The following is a 19,631-nucleotide window of genomic DNA, read 5'->3' as shown; positions in this document are numbered from 1 at the left end:
GACGGGCTGAAGTGAGTTTGAAGATGGAGCCCGTGTGATGAATAGAAGCGCCTGGAAGCACGTGAGTAAGCGCTTGTTGCCTGCTTCACGATGCGCTCTAACTGTCTTTTTATTTTGCAGGTACGAGTTCGGAGCGGCTGCAGGGTGCCGGAATACCCACTGGATTAGATGTGGAAAGGAGTAATGGCACGTGAGTATTAAAGTTCCCCATGTCTTTAAACGCACCTTGTTTTGTCTTTCAGATGCGGATGCAGCGCCGAAGGCCTCCGGAGCGTGCGAAGAGTTGGTAAGCTTTTGTCTTTCAGATGCCGGAATGCAGTATGAAGACCTCCGGAGCGCACGAAGAGTAGGTAAGCCTTTGCCTTTCCGATGCCGGAATGCTAACCTGTTCTTTCTTGTCTTTATAGGTGTTGCTGAAGACTGGATTCAGGATGGTAAGCCTTTGCCTTTCAGATGCCGGAATGCTAACCTGTTCTTTCTTGTCTTTATAGGTGTTGCTGAAGACTGGATTCAGGATGGTAAGCCTTTTTCCTTAGGCCCAGGACTGGATGCAGAAGACACGATGAGCGTCCTGCTGCAGAGGGTGCAGAATAACGCAAAGCAAGATTCATGCACCGGGTGTGGTTTAAATAGCCTCCTGTAGTGCTTAGGTGTCTCCTTCCACAGCCACGCCTAAGTAAGAAAAGAGTTCCTGGTAAGAAAAGAGTTCCTGCCTTCCAGAAGAGTTCCAGTGTTCTAAATCTAGGGAGTGGCTCCAGCCCCACCCAACAGGAAAAGTAGTTCCAAACAGAAGAGGATCAGAGGCTCAACTGGCAGGCAAGTAAGCAGCATGGTCTGCTGCAGGTAAGTCCACCCAAGCATTATGAGCCCGGCGCTTCCAGCGCTGGGACTGGGCATATTTATGAGCCTGGTGCCACTGGCGCCAGGACTGGGTCCAAAAGGTCCCAATTGGGACTGGTTGGCACTCGGAACCTGGGTTATGGATCTGCTTCCTAGGGAGTTGGGAAAACCCTGACCTTTTGGAAGCAGAGATCATGACAGTTGCCCTGCAAAATATTTTGCTTTGTAATGTGTCCTCTGTAACTGTTCTGCATTAGGGGGGAAGTGCAACATTACAAACAAAATCAGAAAATGTTTAAACAGTGCACAGTTACATACATTTATGTCTCAATGTATATCCAATGTTGGATGTACACTGACTCTTGAAAGTGAAATGTGAATAGAAATACCTCAAGCTGTGGACCTGTTCCAAAGAAGGAAAAGATAGTAGTCGAAATTCCACCATCCACCTATAATACAGCACTTGTTTTAATACAGATTAAATAGTGAAATGAAACAGAAAAAATGTAATGCAGAAGAAGGTACATCCTGAACTGAACACATGATATACAGACAATGGTACACACACACACACACACACACACACACACACACCCCCCCCCCCTCCCCCCCCCTCCATAACTGCCACTTTGTACAAATAGCCATTAGCGCACATAATACATTTGGATATGTTTACATTGAACGCATACCACATGCAAGTAGTTCAATCGCATACAAAGACTAGTGTAATAGAATTACTTGGTAGGTCTATGAGGTTGATGTTGACTCCGGAAAAGAAATTGATGCAGAATGTTGCTCCTTCATTTTCAGCCCAATGTCCGAAAATAGTAAAATGGAAAAGGAAATTTTGTACTTGAAAAGTGGACTTATGCGACGCTATAACATTTTGCTTTGCGCAGGTCAGTAGGGCTCACCATTGGTTTTGTCGCTTGCGAGGGTCTGTTCTTCCACCAATGTGCCCTAAGTGAAGAAGGATATGTCAACCAATACATTTCTCAAACATAATTTCTAAGGGGCACTGTGGAGGTTTTCATAAAGGATCACATTCGTTAGTTAGAGGCTCCAGAAAGCGAGGAAAGATGAAGTATTCTAAGATGAAATATTTGACACTTGTGTTGAATCTGGTGACTATGGAAAATGGAGTAATAGAACATTGATGTAGATAAACAGATGGAAGATAATACTTGTTAATGCAGACCATCGTCCTACATATCAACAAACATAACAAACTCAACGTTCACTACTCACCTCACCAGCCGTCCGCGGAAATTGAGTTGGGATGGCATTTGTAAGCAATTAAGGAAGAACTCACAGTCATTGTTTTTTTTGTGTACCGTGACTGGTCGTACATATCCTCGGTGAAGTTCAGGCTGCAGACGCGGAATCGATTAGCCCTATCATCGGCCACGATTCCCTGGGTCCTAATTTCAATCTTGTCTACTTTACAAACCGCAATTTCTAGGCCATCTTCTTATTGAATCAATATCCTTTTGGAATGCATGCAGGATAGTAGCCGGAACTTTGGTGTGGCTTGCAGAAGTGCAACCGACAACCACACATGATGGCACTCTTAAAAAGTGTGTGAGATCTGTATAAGGAAATATGAACTATTAGCACGAATAATACTGGATGATTGTGAATACTGGATGAATGTGAATTGCACCAGAGATTTTCTTTAAAGTTTAATTAAAATAAATAAAGAAAAGCTGTGTAACCTAGTCGAGTGAACTCTGCGACAACTTTATTATACATTTGTTATACTGCACATTCCACTATAATGCACAGTGATGAATTGCGGTAGTTACCAAGAAGGAAAAAATACCTGAACTAATCGCTAAGTCTTTTAGATACATGAACATTAAAATCCTGGGTACATTTGGTTGAAATTGACATAAACGTTCATAGTAACGTTCAATGAACATAGGGAAGTAATTAGTTGACTTACCCTTACTTTGGCAAACAGATGAGCCGATTCAGCAAACAGAGGAACAAGTATCCGGTAACAGGTAGCTCAATGTTGATATACCTAGTAGATCTCCCAGATGTTCTTAAGGTAAATCTCAAGGTGTTTATAAAGGCTTACAGAAGTGGGTGTGTAAGTGAATGAATGACGTGTTCATAGTCACCCACTCTGCCTCCATCCCAATGATTCCCATCTTCCATATGAACCCACCATGCCGCCTTTCCAGCACACAGGCATAGGCCTTCTCATACAGTATATGGGGCAATAGGGCCAGGCTTGTAACACATATGCAAACATGCTTGTGTGGGTCTTTGCTTTTTTTGAAAGTTGCAAACTTTTTTAGGCCATGAATGCCAATTTGATGAGTTATGTCAATATGTGGGTAGTAGTAGTGAACACTGTTGCTGAATATATATTTATTAACAAGCTCAATTTACATCGCCTTATCATCAAAATACTCACCTGGGTAATATTCAAATGCTGCATGAGAAAGGAGGATGGATGGGGACAAGTTGAGCGCAAAAGGCAATGAATACTGCTCATTGGACAAAAACATTGCTTGCAGGGACGGGCTCTTGAAGAGGGGAGTATGGAGAAACTCTATGGCATGGCCATGTGGACAAAATAAATTAATAGGCCCTGGAAGGAAGCTACCAGTGATTGCAGGAAAGCTCGCCAGACAAGATGTAGGTCCACAAGACAGAAACCTGATAGCCCACAAAGGTGGCAGTCGGTGAGCTAAAGAGGGCTAGTTTCAGTTTCATGGTAGAAGTGTACAACAAGTACAGATCTAGGATAACGATACACAACTGTTTATTTGTGCATGGTCCTAGGCGCAAACTGCCATTGATACTGTGGAGGGATGGACGGAGGGGGATGGATGGACGTGAAGAGGGGAGTCTGGAGACACAGGGTCTGGGGAGGCCATGTGGACAAGGGTCACCGTGCAGAAGATCCTTTTGAAGTGTACATGGTTTTTGACAACTTGAGCAGTCACACCCACCCAGCCCCCTTGGGAGTGCACAGTCATAGGTGTGAAATGTCATTGACACTGGAAAGTGGGTGGATGGGCATGATGCGAGCATGAAAAGGCTGGAACAATGCTGAAGGGACACAAACGTTTGTTTATTGCAGAGGCTGGGACTTGAAGAGAGGAGTCTGGAGACACAGGGTCTGGGGAGGCCATGTGGACAATGGTGACCATGATGAAGATCCCTTTGAATTGTACATGGTGTTTGACAACTTGAGCGGTCACACCCACACAGCCCCCTTGGGAGCGCACGGTCATAGGTGTGAAATGCCATTGATACTGGAAGGGGGAGGGATGGGGACAAGGTGAGTGTAAAAGTGCACCAACCAGGGCTGGACTGGCCTACAGGGTACTGTGGAGATTTCCCGGTGTGCCTCTGCACTCTGTGACTATTTTGTATTTTATTTTCACATTAAATCATAGGAAAAGGTTGGAGCTACCTCAAAATGTGTAGTATGGGACCACTTTGCTAATATTATTTCCAGTGCCTCCATTCGCTCCCAGTCCACCTCTGGCACCAACCATTCTTTCATGACACTCATAGACGATTGAGTGTGTTCCCCAAAGAATTATCAGTATTTACTCAGTTGTATTTTATTTAATTAAGTGATGTTGATGGCACCAAGAAACTACAAATTGTATACTTAAGGTTGAAGTACAGTATGAGAAAATCCCCTGTACTGTATGCTGTCACTGGGGAATTTCTTGTGAATGGCTCGAATGACACAGGCGGGTATTACTCGTTGAACGCGGTATCCGAGTCTCACATTAAGCCACCATGTAAACGAATGATAGGCCACCAGCCTGTACCACCTGTGAAAGAGAAACATACATATTTTAATTGAATAAACCTGATAAGGGTATCACCCAACTTCCAAAAGTGCATCAGAAATTTGATGGCATAGTTGCCCTTAGACAAATGAAGGCGGGAACCGTTACAGCACAAGTCCCAATGATATGCTAAAATAAATAATGATAAGACACCCCAGAGGTTTGATCTACCATCTGCCTTGCTTGGATCCTAGTGATATAGGTGGACGTGTTTTGCTTCTGGGAGAATATACTGATGCACAGGATTAGGGCTGTGGTGGGTGTTCTGGAATGGTCAGTGCATGGGGGTCAAATGAGTATTAGCATAAAAGCAACTGGGGTGTCGGGGCTGGTGGGACCCTGGCCTGGAAGGGTTGGGGTTGAGAGGGCACAGGCAGTTTAGTGAAGATGAATGTACACTTGGGATATGGCTTGTCACGGTCTCGAGCTCTCTACAGAGCACATTCTTTTGGGAATGATACTACAGAATTGTAACAAGGCATGTCTGGACTTTCGTGAGAACATTGCTCATGCAGAGCTGACAGGGGGAGTTGATGGTGTGTGTGAGCTTGCTGTGCGAGGTGGTGGGAATGGTAGAGCTGCAGTTCTACAGAGAAATCAATCACAGTTAGGACAAAGTAGGAGAAAAACATGAAATTCTAATGGTCTCAGTAGTCAAAATTACATCACATCTAGAGTATACTTACTCGTTACTTGGATTGTGATGCCGAACTGTTGCGCGAAGTTCGTGCATAAGCACCATCATAATCCTCAACACGGACCTTGTGAGGCAGGCTGCCCAGAAGTCATGCAGCTCCATAACGCAAAGCGGTGGTGTTATGCACGATAGGTCAGTCACGCACCCACACAACACCCTGCATGACACTCCAATACAAAATACTGTCAGGCTCCCCGGTTCACCGCCCAACCCTCCTCACGTCCCATCACCTAGGGTGCAGGGGAGTCGCCATCACCGATGGTTGCGGATCACACGAAGAGGACGGTGTGGTCTGTTTCCGCGTCTCCAATGGCAACTGCCATGGAGATTGCGATCGGGCTGGAACAGCCGATCGCGATCGCTTCCTGGTTGCACATCAACTTCCCGATCACGTGCACGGAGCCCCACTCACGTGATCGGGAGGCGGCTCGCATAAAAGCCGGGAGCTTTGAAACACTCGCCGCTTCACAGCTGTTCTCTAACACTGTTCGGCGTTCTTGACTCTCGTTTTTTGACCTCATCGGATTTCGACCTCAGGCTTGCTCTCACGGATTTGATTAACTCTTGCTCCTTGGATACGGTTGCCAATACTCTGCACGGATACTGGTACTTTGGACCCTTTTGCGCTTAACGGACTGCTTTGGATTTTCCCTATCTGTTCACTTGCTACAACCTGGATTTCGACCCTTGGAGGTTTAAGACCTTCCTTCTGTTCAGTCTTGGAAATCATTACGGGTTACTGGTGGTCAGCTCGTACCCACCTCCAGGTACTTGCCTGTTTGAATCATCGGCGCTCCCTTGCACCAATTCCTCAGGCTCCCTTCCATTGAACATAGGTAAGAAAGCACCCTTTCTTCACTCTTTACTAAAGCACTGTCTTTGCCTGTATTAACCCCGACTTCCTTCCAACAGCCTCTGGAGTCCTCGGCGCCACCTGATTCTACAACCAACAAACCACCTGTGGCCTCAAAGCTCGCACAGGGAGTGTTTATCTTTCTCTCCCTGTGGGTGATTTGTGGACAGAGGCTCAATACTCTTCACTACGCGGCAAGTCTCGACAGGTGGTGTGTCTTCTTCGGCTATGTAGGCCGAGCATTTAGAGTCTTCTTGGCAGCATCAGTTCTCCACCTCGGTTGGCATGAGCTCACAACAATTGCAGGTACACCAGGTTGAAATGTCTCCCATGCGACTCGGTTGTGGCTCATGCTCGGGTGATTGATCTTGCAAACTATCGTCTGATTCCCCATTGTTTCTGCAGCCTTCTCTTTCCAGTAGTTCTTCCTCTGAATACTCAGGCTCGTACTGGCAGGGCTGTATTGTTGACATTGTATGACAAAGATTTGACCAAAAAAAGGTAATGAGTGAAATCAGTTCTGCTACTACAAGTAACGGTTCGCAGGAGCTTTGTACTAGGAAGATAGCTGAACCGAGCAGAAACGAGCCACGGGCGATCTAATCTAAATACAGTGAAACTATTCACAAAGAAAATAGAATATTGTCTGATCAGAAAGGGTTTGTTTACACTTCTTGAGGAAAGCGGCATCCTGCAATTTCCATGGAGACACGTCAATAACTTGCACACAGAGAACGTTGAAAGGGGACGTGCTTTGGCATTGTGGAAAGAGCTGAGTGCATCTTGTGATGTCAGCTTCAGGGGCTGGTAATATGAGTTATTGCCGCAAGCGCACTTGAACTCAGGGAGAGGCATCAATGGATAAGATTCGCACAAGATGGCCGTGCCCAAAACGTTGTTTTAGCATGTGTAAAAGGGAGGAAAATGAAGGTAAGGGGCATAGAAAAACATTTTTAATGATCGATCCTAGTATACTTAACACGACATGCCCGAACGATCGGGACAGTACAATTTTTGAGCGCACTGTTTCATTAAGCAAATATATTTTATTACAATGATGGGGAAAAGCGGTGCTACAATATGGCAAATTATTATTTTAAAAGAATTCCCTGCCACAAATGCAGCATGACATTCCTGAGATTAACTCAACTTACTACCGACTTTAGAAGTTGTTTGGGCTAGAACACATCCCAAGAGATAAATGTTTCTGTCATCTGTGCAAAAGTGAAAGTTCTATAGATCCCTAAAAAACCTCTTAACTGAATGTCCTAAAACCTAGGAATACATAGTTCTAGACATGTTAAGATCTTTATACAGGACATGAATATATATATGGCATTGTTCTTTTGAGCAAGGATACGGCCAGGGACATGGATATCTCTGACATTGGCAACGTTGAGATGCATTAAAGAAATCTTAACTACCTTGAAATATGACGTACGATAGAATACCCATGGGGGCCTATGGGGACTGGAGCGCACATGCCCCTATAGCCAGGCTCCTCTCTGCCCCCAGGGCCCCGCACCACTGCCGTCTTTCCCCATGCTAGAGAAGCGGCTCCAGTCAGGCATGGAGAACTGCTGCAGCTGTAGGAATACGGCAGCCTGGGTTAAGGAGCAGCTGGAGCTGGGCAGCGAGCGCTGGCTGCTCACGAAATGCCGGGCGCAGGAGCTCTACGAGTTTTCCCACGTCGAGACGGCACTCAGTGGGCGGCTACCGGGCCTTATGCTGCACCACCTGCTGGCCGACATGCTGCCGCTGTGTGCCCTGTTCCCCCACGCCAAGGGTTGCAAGCGATTCGGCCACCGCTGCTGCACCAACGCTGTGCTACTCCACAACTAGGGTGGCGACTGCAACCACAACGGCACAGTGACCGACAGCATGCTGGACCTGCTCCTGGAGCAACTCAAGGGCGAAAGCTGCCGGGCCTTCTTCTTGGAAGAAGGTTTCAACAAATTCCAGCCAGAGTTCCCAGTGTACTTCGAGACCGACTTGGACTCAAGCTCCTTCAGTAGCGGCTACTCCTCTCCTCCCATGCTGGGTCTCGATGTCCTCCGGAGCAGTTCCGACTCCTCATCCGACATAGAATAGGTTCTCGACCAGGACCCCATCAGTGCCACAGACTCCGAGGGCAGCCCGTTGTCCAACCCTCAGCTATCCTTGCCTGTGGAGATTCTTCCCCACCTCTATCTGGGCTGTGCCAAGGGCTCCACCAACCTGGACATTCTTGGGGAGTTTGGCATCAAGTACATCCTGAGCATCACCCCGAACCTGCCCAACCTCTTTGAGAATGCAGGGGAGTTCTGATACAAGCAGATTCCTATCTCGGATCACTGGAGCCAAAACCTCTCTCAGTCTTTTCCTGATGCAATTTTCTTCAGAGATGAAACCCGGGCAAAAAGCTGCGAGGTTCTAGTGCACTGATTAGCTGGCAACAGCAGGTCGGTGACCGTCACTGTGGCCTACCTAATGAAAAACTTAAATCTGTCAATGATCGATGCCTATGACATTGTCAGGATGAAGAAGTCCAACATCTCCCCCAACTGTAACTTCTTGGGACAGCTGAAGGACTTTGAGAAGACCCTGGGCCTTAGCAGCCGATTTGACAACCATGTGCCGGCCCAGCAGCTATACTTCACAACAACTGCCAACAACGAAAACGTCTTTCAGGTCGATTCCCTCCAGTCCACGTGAGTTGCAGCCCACCAAACTGTCAAAGCTGGTTGTTTCCCAAAAGAAGTCCTCTTTGTGGCTGGCAGTGTTTTTGCTCGGAATGTGGCACTGGAGCACCTGGTCCATTTTTGGCACCAGGAAGGGACATGCTATTTATGTGTGACATTTGGCTCTGGCCAGGGAAGGCACAGGTTCATTAGGCACTTTGGAGGACACACGAGAAGGTGGCATTTTGCGGATCGTTCGCTTGCACATCTGTGGTGTGTGTGTGTGGCACAGTTTTTAGGTCCCAACACAAAGGCAGACTGTACCATGCAGGTGCGGTGTATCCATTGACTGGAAAATGAGCACACTGCCCCGTGTGGACAAACAGTAACTATTATACTTGTCTTCAGTGAAGACTTGCTCGGGATCTCAGCTCGGTATATGTTGGAGAATTGTTTGCAGAACCTAATTGTATTACATTTTGTAAAATATTTCTGCTCTATAACCAGCTTGGCTTATAACTTGTGAGTGAAACGATGTGATGTTTTTTGGGCACATGTCACTTTTGTAATATATTTGTGTACGAAAAAGCATACATGTATGCCCTCCTCTCCCTTCCTTCTCTCTTTTAAAGCAAGCACCTGGGAGTGGGAGGTAGATCCCTTTCCTCGGCTGGCTCCTCCCTCAGGAACGCCACCCCTCAGACTTGAGCTGGATCTTCTTATGTTCCGAGAACCTCTCAAGACTTTCCTTTTCTCCTCTTCCTTCCCTCTCCCCCTCCCGTGCCACTGGGGCTTGGTCCCTTCAAAGTCATACAGGGGCCAAACCACCCTCCATCATTCCCCCAGCATTCCTTGCCAGCACTTGCCCTCGGGACCTCCTCTCCTTGTCCACTGCACTCATCCTCAATGTAAAGACTGTCTGTACTCCTGCCCTCTATATGGCAGAGTAGAAGCACAGAGCACAGCCAAGGTTCTCTATTGTGGTAGCAATGGACGAGCAACCAAGGCTTAAGCTCTCAGGAGGTGATGTGAACTGATTCTTAAGTACAGTGTAGTCCCCAAGCCCCCACAAAGGAATGTCCCCTCACTATGTTATGTGCTAACACAGTTCTTTATATAAAAATAAAGTTCAAGGTATATACATCAATTAATAACACAGTTTATACTCTGGCAATACTAATATGGCAAATATATACAATGTCTATGTGGTACCACTCCTTTAAAATGCATCAACTGCTGACAGTTCTAATGGCATTCAAATCATACAGCAATGTGTATCAGCATAGATCATAGGAAGGAAGGCAAGTTGGGTTAAACAATGGCAGAATGCTGACCCCCTCTACCTAGAGGCAGTTCTGGGTGGATCCCCCACCTGGGCAACCTGTAATAAAGAGTATCAACAAGCCCAGTCCATATCTGTTTAAAAAGTCTTGTTTCCTGATCAGAATGTTCAACTACCCCAATGTACCTGAGTTAGAAGAGTTTCTTCGACAGTTCATCGACAGTTCATCGACGGATCCCTTGAGAGTATGCTCCCTTTAAAGCAGGAGCCACAGGGCATTGAGATTCCTCAAAAAAATGTGAACACTTGCTTTGAGACGGCAGCTTCGACCTTCGCGGTCGTGGAAGTCCTGTGAAGATGAGGCGTGCGGTCCACCTTGATGCAAAGAGTTTGTTGCCGCAAAGAAAACTTGCTGAGGAATGTAGGCCTAGCACAGGGCGTCAGGTATCGGGATAGCTTTGGTGATGGGCTGGATTTTGGGTCTTCACTCCGTCAGCGTCTTTGTTGGCAGGAAACCCACCGGTGGACTCTCCTCGGTCGTTGACGATCTCGACTTTCTCTGGTGGGACAAAGCGGTCAATGGTGGTGGCAAGGGAGCCCTTGGTTCAATGTTCTTAGGCAAAGGTGGAGGGTTGCGGCTCCGGTCATCGAGCAGCACAGCTTCAAGCTGTCCCCCCTTCTGGGAAACAGGACTCAACCCATCTTCCAGCAGTTCCAGAAATCCTCCAAACCCCGGTCGATGACAATGGACTTCAATGGCTCAATGTCCTGGTGCTTTACTTCAAGATTCTCGTTGAGCCGCTTCTCCGGTCGACATCCTTTCAGGACTGGCTTCCAGGGTACCTTGATGAAGATCAGCTTCTTCACGATGTTTCCTCGTAGCGTGGGGAGAGGTCTCCTAGCCAGGTCCTCTCTTGGATCAGTCCTCGACAGACTCAATAGCTTTTAGATTTGGTCGAAGTAAAGCAGCAGTAATTATTCTTCTTCCAGCTGGGCTTCAAGGATAAGCAGCTTCAAGTTTCAACTTCGGCTTCTGAACAAATTGGGTAGTGAGGGGTCCCCAGATATACTCATCTGTCCCGCATTCACTCTTCTGAGACAAGCTCAGTCAGCTAATTCATGCAGGCAGGCAGCCAATCAGGCTCACAGGCATTCAGGCTATTCACTTCCACAGAGACACCCATAACAAGGAATGTGGATTGGGGCAAGCACCCAGCCTTTCAGCACCCCACACTGCATTCATGTCAGTTTCAGTTTCTCCTTTGTTGTGTCACATACACAGAAACCAGACACCCATAGCATAGAATGCATATTGGTCACACACTCTATTCACCTAGGTCCCACTCCAAGGATGTACCCACACATACAGTCACTGGGAAGGCTCCAGCCAGTCTGGCCTGGACTTCCCCACAATATCATATATGGTTCTTCCACCCAACAGCCAGTCAGGGAAAGGGACAGAGTCAGGGCTTCCCATGACTTTGGGAAAACAGGGTAACAGGCAATAGAAACCAAGAGGCCACAAGGGCCATCTTGCCTTCTATCAGGAATCCATTGATTGCTATGGCAGGGCCTGGGTATCCCAAAATGGAGGATACTCAGAGCACCTGTCAAATTCAGCATGGAGCTGCCACCAGCCCCAACCCTGCTCTGTGGGCCACACACAGGTTCCCAAAAACATACACTAGGGGTACAGGGTTGTACCCCACCCATAGGTGCCATAAGGGTATCCCAATGGTCTATGTTCACCACAACCAAAAGAGGAAGAGCTTCACTGTCAGGAGTCCCAACACAGAATACACATGATAAGGGAGTACAGGACAAGGACATGGAAGCCCTGTCCCTCCAATGCATTTCCAGCATCACACTCACTGCCCCCCTCATCCCACTGGCACTTGCCGTCTTGGCCTGCTCAGCACTTGCCCGCACCCTCCCTTGGGGGCACCCCACTCCTGCACTTCTCCCTCTACCCCCTCCCCCTCTGCACTTACCACCTTGTTCATGCACTTGCACGGTAGGATTGTCACAAGGCCAATATAACCGTTTTGTTGTTCTACTTTTGTGATTCCCATGTCCCCCCATCTTGTCTTGTGGTGCCTGGAAACATTTGTGTATAGACGCCATACAAATGTCCAATAAATAAATAAATGGCAATAGCTCAAGGCTTATGATGTAATGACATGATGAGAGGACACACAACAAATGGATTGGACATCTGATGATAATTGATTTTGCACTTTGCACTTTGTTATAGATGATAGCTAAAGGTAGTAATGATATGATATGACTATTTGTATGATAATTGCATTTTGTATCTGTATTTTGTACTGTACATTGTTTCTGATTTAATGATGGAATTATGATGTAAGTGAAAGGAAGTTATGAATTGTATATAAGGATGATTTTGTTATGTTAATTATTTCGTATTTTATGCTCTTTTTAATTTTAAATTGTTTTATGCTGCAAGATGAACTTGTGCAAGGTTTACTTATGAACCCAGAGCACCGATAAATACATACCACAGTTCTCAATAATGGATCATTTTTCTATTGAAGCTTTGAAGCATACTAATTATTTGTTAAATTAGTATCCTCAGGCTTATGGAATTAAAAATAAACCTAATTTTGGTCTTAGTTACTGTTGGAATATTCCCCATACTAAGAACAACATCTGAATTCATTCTCCACTTAGAACTCCTTTCCTTAGTAAGCATCATCTGAAACAAAAATTAATTCAGTTATAGGGTGTCCTGTATTATTAATCAAATACTTAGACACTAAAAGATAATCACAGTTATGAGAAGCCATTATATGGAATCACTCAGAGCTGCACGCAATCCCAACAAACAGCTATTATGCGTGTATAAAAACATGTGCCTTGAGTAAGTAACATTTAAGAAAGAATAACAAAAAGGAAGTAATAACAAATATATTAAAAAACATATCCACATAAAACAGAGATAGGCACAACATATAAGGAGGATAAAGCTGATGTATTTTAACATTTATTAAGAAAGAAAAAGAACATATGAGCTAAGTGTCTCTTCGGCTTACTAATAAGACGACCTGCGAAGAAATGTGGAAAATATCTTAGTAAATAAACATATTATTTCATGGTGGATGCATAATAAGTATAATAAACATATAGAAGTAATAATTATGAGGCATGCTTATGAAGTTTGTTAAACCAAAAGGACATTGAATAATGCCAAAGTGAGAACAATTAAGTTAATGATCATGTAGGTAGTCCAATAACATGCAAATAATCAGTGTCCAGTTAGCATTGATAGGCTTCTGAATCAGAAAAGGATTCCAAAATGTCACTTGTGCAGACTTTCTTTAAAGCTTGATCACATAAACAATTCTTGAATCCCGAACCTTTGTGGTGCTGTCTGAATCTAATACATTTCTCCTGCATGCTGAACATTTCTCTATCAAAGTCTTCATTATGAATATCAAAAAACCATGAACAACTAATTTTGTAAAATATTTTAAAGTGCTTTTTTGGATGAAGTGGTTGTATTTCAAAATGTTCAATCTTATCAGACAAAGTTTAGCAGTGTCAGCACTTAAATATCTTGATATCCTTTGTTTTGTATCCACCTGAAAGAAGGGTGAAAATTGTAATTCTGATAAACCCGGCATATATTTTTCAATGGATATTTCTCAGTCCTCACCCATCAATCCTTCAGGAAGATTACAGATTCTATGGTTGTACTAGTAATTATAATTCCCAAGTACAATAAGGTTTTTTTTTTAATTCGCAATCAATACAGTGAAATCTATCAAAATGTCAATATCTTTCCAGGAATCATCGGCTTACAATTTTGAGCCAAGTATTGTCATAGAGAGATTGGACAATTTTAATTTTGAATATCTGACTATCCACCTGAATATTTTCTGAATAAATTGAAATATTGGAAGATACAAGAGACCTCCACATGCACATTTATGTTTCCAGTTATAGAGTATCATTCATATGTAGTGCCAAAATCACAGTCATTAAATAGATGTTTATATATTTTTTATTATGTCTTCTAATCCACAAGGGTAAGTGTCTTTTTTGAAAAGCCGTGTTTAAAAGGAGACTGTTGAACATTAGTTCCTCTTCTTTTCACCGGCTCCGGGCTTTTGACATTCATTTGCCTCACTGTCAGTCCAGTCATGTGATGATGTTTAAATGTGATAACAGATGTTGGGAGCCCACCAATGTAATTTTATTATAGCCTGCTCCCTTGTCCCCAACATTAGGAGCACCCCTCCAGTATACCCAGTGTCTGAAATCGTAGCCCACAGCTGTGCTAGGGATAGTATGACATATGATAATTGTGATATAATATATACATACTTCATATAGTGTATAAAGATGCAAGAACCTGATCTGGTTTGAGATATATATAAACCACTCTTTGGAACCAAAACCCTAAGAAGGGGAATACCGATACCTCAGCAACATAAGCATAAGGGCCGGAAATGTTGTGTGAACATCTTATCGCAGGGCCCACATTAGAGAAAGGGCCACTATGGCTGAAAACAATACACTAGGTTTCACAGAAGCACAAATCTTGTAAGTCATGAGAGGACCATCATTGTTCATCCCTACAGTCACTGATCAACCCCAAACTTTGCATCCTACCGGGGAAGACCTGTTGAAACTTAAGAAAAAATGTCATGCACAGAGATGCATGGGCATTTTCTATGTGAGTACTTGAAGGCTAATATTGCACCAGGTGGACTAGTAGTGAAAAATTAGCCTGCCATATTCCTTGATGACATGGAGTATAGGAAAGGATTTAGTCAAATAGCCACAAAATGTAGCTGAGATTTGATGGTGCATACCATCAACACGGCACTTACAATAGGCCAAGAAATCCAAGAAGAACTGGACAAAGAAGAACTGCAACTTCTAGACAATACAGCTATTCCTAACGCTCGGGAAAAGCTTAATGAAATTAATTCACAATATGAACAATTTAAGAACACCATCTTAAATAAGAAAATGAAAAAACTTACTAGTGACACAAATTATATGAACCTTGAAGCAATATACCCATACCTGGTGGAGAACTACTATGATGACAGGCAAGATGACGCTGGAGTAGGAACCCAACAAAGGTCCAATGCTAGACGCAGATCGGTGACCTTCAATGATACATCCAGCGCTGACTCAGGGGATGAAGATCCAAGACAGTACTACACAGGACCCCATGAACAACTAAGAGGTAGAAGAAGGCCCATGACATTTTTAGGACGGAGACCCCAGAGAGTTCTGGGGTCCAGCAAACATTGGCATCAACAGATACCCCCAAGGCCCCAGATACTAGTATAACACTAAAAAACATTTTTCAGGAAAATCAGAATCAGGATCACATCAAGGACACCGGACTCCAAGCAAAATCTACATTCACACCGCAGGACAACCAAACCCCAAGAGAAATCCTGGCTTCTGAAAAATGTGTGCTACAGGAAGGGTTTAAATTACAGAAACAAAAATCCACAGTCTGTAATAACCTGACCAACCAAGAAAGGGCAGCACTCACATCTTTGCGTGCCAAAAATGAGGTGGTAATAAAACCTGCCAATAAGGGTGGAGGCATAGTAGTTCTTGGCACTAATCAATACCGCAAAATGGTGACTGATCTACTAGATGACGATACCAAATACCTGAAACTGAAAAAAGATACAACACCAGAAATAAGACAACATTTGTCAGATGTGACTAGTGTGGGCCTGGCAAACGAACGGATAACGGAACAGGAGTACACCTATCTGAACACATGTGAAGGATGCACACCGACTATGTATGCAATTCCCAAAATACACAAAAGCGCAACAAACCCACTGGGCCATCCGATAAAATCAGTTTGTGGATCTATCCTTGAGCCTTTGTGCAAATTCCTCAATTGCTTTTTTCAAGCCATTAAGCCAACTAACTGAAACATACTTGAGAGACACCATGGACGCTATTAAATGCTTTGAGGGTACCATCATCAAAGAGTCAGTGGATCTTCTTGTCAAAATGGACAGCAAAGCATTGTATGCCAGTATCCCACAGCATGAGGCAATAACCTGCCTTAGGGAGGAATATGGACGACATTCAAAACAGAGTTCACACAGATTTCTTCATAGATTTACTCACCATGGTCTTAGGAGGGTAGCTCAGGAGCAACGCGCTCGACTTGGAAGCAAGATGATGCGGAGCAACACAGGTTCGATCCCCGGGTCTGCGCTTAGAAACCTCTGGGTATTAAGCATTCTATAAATAATCTATCATATCATATCATGGCCCTAACTAAGAATTTCTTGATGTTTGACAAAAACCTCTACCTTAAAATGAGAGGGACAGTGATGGGTGCGGCCTTTGCACCTAGCCTAGCAATCATATACATGACTCAATTTGAAAGCCATCACGTCATGAATCCTACCAACCCAGTTTATGAAAAGATATATAAGTGGAAAGAATATATCGATGATGTGGTTTTCATATGGCATGGATCCTCAGAGAACCTTTCATATTTTCTACAATGGCTTAATGCCAGAAACCCCAACATTCAATTTACGATGACCTGCAACCAGGAGACAATAAACCTTTTAGATCTAATAAAATGGTCTGATCACAACACTCTGCAATGCACAGTGTATAAAAAGAGTACAGACTGGAACACCTTGCTTCACTACTCAAGCCATCACCCCACTACTCTAAGAAACATCTTACCATATGGCCAGTATCTATGCATACGACGCAACTGTTCTACAATAGCAGACTATCAAGAACAAGCGTGTAAACTTGATGATAGACTAAGAGCTAGGGGATACCCTAATCAAGTTGTCAGACTGTCGGACTACAAAGAACAGGGCCACGATTAAGAAATTCTGGCCGCTGGTTCAGACAGGTCTACCTAGTGAACCCATCCCATTGATGGCATTAAAAAGATCTAAAAACTTGAAAGATTACCTACCCAACTCCTGCTTCTGCAGCCCCAGTAGCAGGAACACATTGTGGAATATGAGACCAATAACAGGACACTTTCCATGTGGTATGTGCAGCGTATGCAGATTTACAACTAGAACACAAAGCTTTGAGACTAGTGGAAGGATGTGGCACTTCAAACATCTCTCAAACTGTAAAACAGCCAATGTCATATACTTTGTGCAATGCCCATGTGGTCTCCGGTATGTAGGCCAAACTATTAGGCCAGTCCACAAAAGGATTATGGAACACCGGTCTAAGATTAGGTGTAGGACATTGACAGCCCCAATGGTTCCCCACTTCATACAAAAGCAACATTTACAGGATGATATATGTGTACAGAGTGTCTGGTGTGCTGCACTGACTTGGATACTGTGTGGTTCTTTCGCTTGGTTTGCCGTGGATTACTGCTTTTGGCTCCACCGTGCTAACACGGACTACAAAACTGTGAAGGACTACATATCCAGCAGCTCCTCTCTTCAGCCAGACACCAGACTCCACCTCCTGCTACACTCAGATTTGCTATAAAATATGCACCTATATCAAAGCGTAGCAGAGTGTGTGCAGAGTGTCTGTTGTCCGGTGGCTGGAGGCGGAAGGCGGCTGAACGCTTTTATTGAAGATTTCAAAAAATACGGTAAGCACGCACAATCACTGAGAGGTGGGTTGGAATCAAATATTAGAAGAAGATGGTGGGACTTAGCCCCCCCCCTTGTAAAACATCCACCACTTACACAGCAGTCCCTGCCGTCATCGAATTTTCAATCCCTTGTAAATTAAAAGCCTGAAGAAATTGCAATTACAAGTGAATCCACAACCCATAGCCCCGACATCACGGAAAGCGAGGCGGTGTGGATAACAAGGGACCATCTGGAAGGTGCACCTGTAGAGATGGACAGTGCAGAGTCTCATACCCTGATTGGCACAATGAAGGGAGCAGGCACAAAAGAGGTCTCACGGGGCAGAAAATATTGCCAGAGGCGGACGCTGAAGAATGTGATGTTCAGCAGCCCTTACCCTCTAATGAACCGCATTACGTTACAAAGTAAATAAGAGAAAAAGGTGACACCTGCAAAGGTGTGCAATGCAGTACCCCAAATCCCGATCTACTTAAAGAAAGCAGTAACTTAGAAAGGGGCACTACAGGACAGGCAAAAGGAGGCAGCGGGAGAGGCCGGATCTCTATGGCCTAAACAGCCCATAGAATCGCAACCATCACCAGTCAGGCAAGGACAGAGGGGGAGTGAGCCAGACACCAGTACTCCCCTCAATGCTGGGACAGAAGGAAGAAAGCTGGCGAAAAGGAAAATGTCCTCCATCTCCGATGGGCTTAATGTGTCAGATGGAAAGACCCCCTCAGACCAACTGGCTAAATTGGCAACTTTGACTCTATAGGAGGAAACAGGGAACCTAAAAGAAAAGAGACTAAAACTTCACTCGGATCAAAACAATCTGATGGAGGGCAATTCTCAGAAAGAGTGGGGAAAGCTTGGTCTCTGGCAGAGAAATCCTAAAGCGCGGATGGCAGCAAAAAACCCATTCAGGCAGGTTTCCACAGTTAACAAAACATGGAATCCTCTCAGGTTGGCGTTAGGAGATGAAATAAGTGGTTGTTGATTCTACTTTAATTAAAATCAGCAAAAGCCTCCAAAAAAGTCAATGAGAAACAGAACCTCTGCAGCAACATAAATGAACTTGAAATACCAGATGAAATGCTTCTAGAAAATTCAATCACTATGGAAACGGAAACTCGTAAAATGCTAGAATGCATACAAAGACCAAATGGCACTGTCAACTGGATGAATACCCTGTTGGTGGAAGTAAAGACCCAACGTACGCAAACCTCAGGAAATGCAAAGGAAAACAAAGATTGGAACACAAAAGGTCCTATGATGAAAGAAGCAGCCTCTATGACTATAGAACCAGAGGGAAACAATAATCTAACAGGAACCACAATGGTAAATGACCAGACTAAAGACAAAGATTTCTATCTAGTGTCAACTTTAACGGCTTTTCTGTCACCGTTCATGAAACTCTGAGTCTCTAAATGAAACCATAAAGGACCATTCCACAATGCTGGCAATGGTTAATACAAAAATGATATTTGTGGAAGGTTTCATCTCCGCCATTCAGAAAAACATGGAGAACAGCTCGGCACTGGTGATTCAATTACTTCATGACATACTGGATCCCATAATAAAGGAAAACATGAAAGAAGAATGTCCAGATCATCAATAGGAACAGGTTCATCCAGACCAGAAGGTGGCAGAAGTTCTGATCCCTTTGAAACACATAAAACAGGTATGGATCTGTTGAGGCTGAGCAACCAAGATCTTTCAGATTTCAACAAGCCTCTGAAGCACAGCTCAGATACGACCATTACTAAGAGCCAGTCGAACATTCAGGAGAATGCTACTTCAAGGGTAAGGGTCAAAGAAGTTGCTGTCATCCAGATAGGTGAATGGGTAGGCCAGGACCAAACAATCAAATGACGTTCAGTCAATAC

At 44.4% G+C, this 19,631-nt stretch overlaps 1 pseudogene; it reads left to right on the top strand.

Moving 5' to 3' along the window:
- The first annotated feature begins 7,783 nt into the window (after positions 1-7,783).
- LOC138489777 (dual specificity protein phosphatase 6 pseudogene) lies at positions 7,784-8,908 on the top strand (annotated as a pseudogene).
- Positions 8,909-19,631: the final 10,723 nt, after the last annotated feature.

This window comes from Ambystoma mexicanum, chromosome 9 (genome assembly GCF_040938575.1).
Source record: "Ambystoma mexicanum isolate Mex_15411 chromosome 9, UKY_AmexF1_1, whole genome shotgun sequence".
In the NCBI taxonomy this organism is placed as follows: domain Eukaryota; kingdom Metazoa; phylum Chordata; class Amphibia; order Caudata; family Ambystomatidae; genus Ambystoma; species Ambystoma mexicanum.
This window is presented reverse-complemented; position numbering and strand designations above follow the sequence as displayed.